This window comes from Struthio camelus, chromosome W (genome assembly GCF_040807025.1).
Source record: "Struthio camelus isolate bStrCam1 chromosome W, bStrCam1.hap1, whole genome shotgun sequence".
NCBI lineage: Eukaryota > Metazoa > Chordata > Aves > Struthioniformes > Struthionidae > Struthio > Struthio camelus.
The window spans coordinates 25,903,619-25,909,618 of NC_090981.1; the positions used below are offsets into that span (position 1 = coordinate 25,903,619).

At 40.5% G+C, this 6,000-nt stretch overlaps 1 long non-coding RNA gene across 1 annotated transcript in view; it reads left to right on the top strand.

Annotated features, from left to right (window-relative positions):
• LOC104150978 (uncharacterized) overlaps positions 1-4,672 on the top strand; it is a 98,372-nt gene extending 93,700 nt beyond the window's left edge. The window contains exons 3-4 of the long non-coding RNA XR_695708.2: positions 2,113-2,202; positions 4,612-4,672. This is a non-coding gene — a long non-coding RNA (uncharacterized lncRNA). The remainder of the gene's footprint in view (positions 1-2,112; positions 2,203-4,611) is intronic.
• The last annotated feature ends 1,328 nt before the right edge of the window (positions 4,673-6,000 follow it).

Genomic DNA, 6,000 nt, shown 5'->3' on the forward strand with positions numbered 1-6,000 from the left:
CCACTATATCCACCTTGTCAAAAGGTCAGTGAAAACTGGCATATGCCATTTCTGGAAATCAAATTTCAGTATCTGAGCGCAGAGGCATTTTGCGAGCGAAGGGAAGCAGGCATGGCTAGCTGGTTGCTGCACACCCAGCATACCAAGCAGACCCTCATTTCACAGCTCTTCTGTTCTCCCCCACTAAGAACGCATAGGCATATTCAGGACCCCGTATGTTTAATTACACCCTTCATACCAGTGGCTTTCATTAATATACAAAAAAAGGCAGTCAGGCCTGAATGCTCACGAAGTGGTGTTATTTGGGGTGGAGGGTGGTGCTGTGCTATGGAGCAGTGTTTCTCTAAGTAATGTGACAGGAGCACATTAACAAAGCTAACGGATAAGCCACGTTCTCTGAGCATGCAAGGCAGCTTAATAAAGAAACGTGCATTTTAATTCTTAGAATTATCTCGGCATCATACGTGGGCAAGGCACACACTTTACCCTGTTTTTTTCACATAAATCTGAATCTAGGTTCATTCTCTTGGTGTTAATCCTTTTGGGAACACTGAGATCTTGTTGGCTGAATCTCTGGCTGGTTTTGCTAACATAGTAAGGAAAAAAGGTCTCTCTTATCTTAATTTCCCCCCCATTGCCTTGGTTTTAGATGTTCTTGAAATGATAAATCTGTCTGAATTTTGATATACAGTGTTCTGTGGTCCCTGGTTAAGGTGGCTGAACAGTTCCAGTTTAACCTAGATACTCAAATGCTTTCCTAGCCAGAAAGGCTGAATAGTGAAATATTTCTGTATTAAAAGTAAAGTCTGTTTTGGGTTAGTTAGTTGATGGGTTAGTTAGTTAGTTTGGGTTAGTTTTGGGGTTAGTTTAATCTACTGATTAAATCTTACTCTTCAGGAAGATATTTTTATCACTTCTGTTTTTAAGTTTATTTGATTTCCCCTCAAGGTCTTCAGTGAACTGAGGGCTCAGTCTTCGGTGCTGTTCAGGGAACATCTTCAATTTCTCAGGGAGCACTGAAAACAAAATGCTCCCCCTCTAACAGGACTGACCCTAAAGAAACTGGTAAGGCTTAGGATTTCATTTCTGAGAGAATGTCAGATCCTGTAGCCGTTACTCAACGTTTCACTCGAGCCATACTCAGGCTTCGGCCTTTTTCCCTTTGGCATTTTCCCCTTCTTTCCATAAATAATATGCTGAAGGGCCGGACTGCTACTGAAACTACAGAGGCAAACCTGCACAATTACCAAGAGATCTATTGCATTAAATTTCAAATACCAGTTTAAAAAAAAAAAGTTTCCTGTAAAAAGTCCAGTATATAATGAGCACATACACACATTTTAACTGGGACCCTGATGCTCCTATGTCACAGTGAGATAAATTATCAGTTTCTGCATTGCAGTATGATTTTGTCTCCCAATCTGATATCAAATGAAGACTATTGTACATCAAAGTACATTGTATAATAAGGCTGCCACTGAACTGGAATGAGGGCAAGCTGCCATGGTTTATTAATGCTGCTGCTGAAACTAAAATAGAAATATAAAAGCCAGCTTCTGCCCTGTGTGTTGAGCCTACCCTGAGAACCAGCGTGCCAGAAGGGACATTCAGCCTCGGGGTTCTGCTGCTGGAGGGAGAGATAAACTTCAGGCCTCCTTCTCCAGAGGAGACTGTGGTAGAAGCATGGGGGGTGAAACAGCAAATAAGATGATGGGAAGGCCCGTTTTGGCTTTTCTGCAGACCACTGTCCCTGGAGGTGCCAGACTGTAGATGGCTTATGCTGCCATAGGCCTACGTGAAACAGGTTTCCTTCTGCGATTGTTTCATGTATTTTATTTAATATAATTAGGGCTGAATCAGCATTTGGCTCACAGGTAGGAAGAGCACACGTTTCAGTTATGGCACGTTAGGTCTATGGCGTTCCAGCACAGCCTGGAAGGGAGTTTGTCACAGCGCTGGGACTACGTATAGATGGCAGTAGCCTCTTCACTGTTATGTATGTGTGAGATGAAGTTCACAATGCAAATCTAAAAAACACTGCAGTGATAGCTGTAGCAAAATAAAGAGCAAAAACTTCAATTACCCTTGCACAGCACTTCCTCTCTTTTCCAGGATTTGCCTGGATACAGCTGGAACAAGAATCTGACCCTAAGGACTGTGCTGTGGAAGATTTGCAGCTCTTTACATTAGAGCAGAAATTAGGTAATGTTTCTGTTACTTATTACTTATAATTAAGTAGTATCTATCCCAAGTACTGTTTTACTACTTCAGCTGGCACATGCTAACGTTTGGTGGTTTTACAGTTTGCCTGAGCGTTCTTCTAACTGAGAATTGTTTTTTCAAGCTAAGCACAACAGAGGCATAGTTGAGCAAATGTAAAAAGTTTACAGAAAAAAGATGTCAGTCTCTGAAAACTACTTGAAATGCTTTGTGCATATGCTCAATATGGTCAGTAAAAACATACAGATGGACCAAATCCTCCTCCCACCAAAGTCAATGCCCATTATGCTGGTGAAATTGGGTTTAGGCCTGTGATTTTTATCAGGACAACTTTATGAATATTTATTTGATAAAACTGTACACCAGCGACATTCTCAAGGCATCCAGCACTCCCTTCTCCCTTCTATTATGCCCCTTAGCCCAGCTGCCATTTTAATGATACTTCCACGATAGGGTTTGGCAAGATGAAAGCTGCAGTAAGTGCACAAAGAAGAAAAAATTAGCAAATGTACATTACATCAGAAAAGCTGCAAAGCTAAAGAACATGGTAGCTTGAAGATTCTTTGCAAGTATTGCAAAACTCTGTTGACTCAAGCAAGGACAGAGATGGATATGATAACGTGAAAATAAAAAATTGTCACTTTATAGACAGAAGAGTTAAAGAGGTTTTTTTTTTATGTTCCCTGGTAAGTTGTACAGTTTTGAGGGCATAGGCTTCTTTGACCACTGGAAGGTGAATCGAGTGAAAAACAAAAAATACTTTGCTATAGAACTTTGCAATGTTCCAGTGTCCATGATTTTGAATAAGAAATTTCTAACAGGAGGTTTTTTTTCCTTGCTGTAATCTGTGGATTACTTTTCTGCTCGTATCTTTTTGGTAAATATGATATCCTTTTTCAAGAATGCAGTGATTGCAATTGCATTTACATTACTGCACAGTAAAAGGCATAGTACAGTAGTGGCTATGTTAGGGCTCATAGTGATAAAGAACAGCAGCTATTTACATTTACATTTCACATTATATGAAACAAAAAAAATATTTATTCATTACTATTAAATAAAAGCACTCGTTATCTAATATTCCTTTATCAATCCAGCTCAGCATTACATGCCCTTAATATCCTAAAGCAAATGCTTAAACCCAGTATATATCCAGTACGTCCGGTGCACAACGACAGCTGTATCACTGCATAGGCACCACTGTGCACCAGCAGCTCTCCTGCATGTCTGGGAGCCCCACGAAAGAAGCAGCGGACAGCAGGCCAGAAGTCTCTTTTGGACATTTGAACATAATTTGTGGATAGAAAAACAATAAACTTTCTGGTGCACCTGTATATATAATAGACTTCATTCTTCCTGAATTTGAACTATGCCTGTTCATCTGTACTTAATTCTACATTTTGTTAGAGCGGGAAGTATCCTGGTAGTTCACTCAGCCTCAGGAATAGAGGTGATGTTGAGGATTAAACATGAGGCTTCATTTCACAAAAATCGGATTCCGTCAGTGAGTTACGTCCTTTATTAAACATAGCTGCTAATTTTCCTAGGGGCAATACTAGCACTGAGCTTAAATTCTTACTCATGTACAATCCCTTCTACGTTATAGAAATTATTGGCATTCGTCGGCAGTCTGATTTCCTGATGGAGAATGTTAAGCTGTTGTAAGGAATGCTTCAGCTTAGGCACTTGTCTTCTCGTGAAGCTATTTTGTTCTCCCAAGAGTGTTTAAACAAAGGAAACTCGAGAAGTTTAAGTAGAAGGTACTGTGCCAGTTCTCTGTGGTAACTGCTGGGACTGAGTTGATAGGACCCTGCCCACAGATGCCTAGCAACATACACCCTATATGCTACTGCTCTCATTAAGCTCATCATGGGCTTAATTGCACCTCCAAAGTAAAGTAACACTGTTTGCTCCTATCCTGGGGTTCAGAGAATTCAGGCATTTCCAAACAGCGACAGGTAATTCATTTGACAGCAGCAGCAAAATGACTTGCACCAGGTAGATACTGTTATTTTAGGGCTTTGGTGGATTATTTGGTAAGTGAAAGGTTTTCCTAATGCCAAGCTATTAGATTTATTAGTATGGTATGACAAACAGATGTCAGATTCCTGGTCAGTGTCCACCTAACAGGGATGCCCAGGCTGACATAATGTTGTTATCATGTAAAAATAATAGGGAGCTTTTGGGTGGGAGGGGCTGATGCAATGCCAGCATAATTATACACATCAGTAGAAATCATGCCATGGTGCATTACTGTAGTGTGGTGAACTCAAGTGCTTGTTTTTCAAGATAGTGTGCTTAGCAAAATAGAGTATAGTGATACTTTTGAACTATAAAATATAATACATAGGTATTTTACTTACCATTTCCTCATATTTATGGAATGAACAGGTGCATTGCAAGAACGTCCCTGTAGGGAATGATCAGATGCTTCAACGTGAACGATGCAGAGGTAAACACGTGAAAGGGTGTAGTATAAATCTGCAAATGTTATGGCAGGATGCTGACACATAACATATGATGAATATATGATATGATCTCGTAAGCATAAGTTTGGGGTGGCTGTGTGAGGTGCAAGTGGCTAAATTACGGTGGACCTAGGCAGATGACTGGACATATGATCATCTAATGCATTTTTTTGGTAAAAAATTGGCACTTTCAATCTTTGCTCTCAGCCTACCCTTGGTATTTCAGAAAGGTGCAAACTGCATCTGCTTGCACTCTGCAGACAGTGTGTCAAATAAGGACTCAGTGTTTGGAGCTAGTGGTAGTGTTTCCCCTGGAAGAGTACTTTCTCTCGTGGATTCAGTAACAGTCCGTCTACGTGAGGTGGCCTCGGGAACGTGCTGAATGCCTGTCTCTACCAGCAAACTTAACCGTATCTTCTCACCGTATCTGCTCACTTTTTGAACTGTTTGGTCGATGAGTCAGCCCTGCAACACACAAACAGTGTGTATTGGCATCGCAGGTAGCTGCAACACCCACCTCTGGCTTTTCCCGTGATGAGCCTGTTTGCCAGCAGGCGTTGGCCCTGAATTGATTCTGGCCACTTCTCTATTTCTGTGTTACCTACTGCCAACCGGAAGGTCTATGTCTGCCAACATCCACCGCAATGATTTTTCTCTTGGTAAAGAAGAAAACATAAGTATCAGAGAGAGCATTTTTTAATCTACCAGTATATTCATTAATTGTGGCTAGAATACAGAATTTATATGTGGGACTGGTTTATATGTACTTTTCTCCTATCTTTAACTTATAACAGGGGCACAATTAGGGGTTAAGTATTAAAAAAATCCTGAGTTAACAGATTATGATTAGAAATTCAGATGTTTAGTCCTGCAGACACCTACGACTGTAAACAGTGCTTCTCCTGGCAAGGTTTTTCCGAGGATGATGCTAAGTGCTGTATGCAGGTGTAAGTGATTCAGTGGTGGAGCCTGGTGCCATGCACCTTTCATATTTAGGGTATTCATCATAGGAATGCATGCATGGTATTTACCTATTATATGTTAGCTACAAAATGTTCTCTTGCCCACCTAGGATTATCAGGGTCATCTGGCAAGCAGTAAGAATAACTGGGTGTTTTTTAGTTCAGCAAAAATGAAGATTCAGACCCCCCTCACTTTGCTTTGCTTTGCTTTTCTCCACTGCCTTCTCACCATTCTTGTCCCCTAATAGGTTTACTTAGTTTAGCTTGTATATAAGTGTTTTCACTTTGATATAAGTATATGTTTTTAGTCTCCCACAGAAAATTAATAAATAGGAATGAAAGGTTAGATT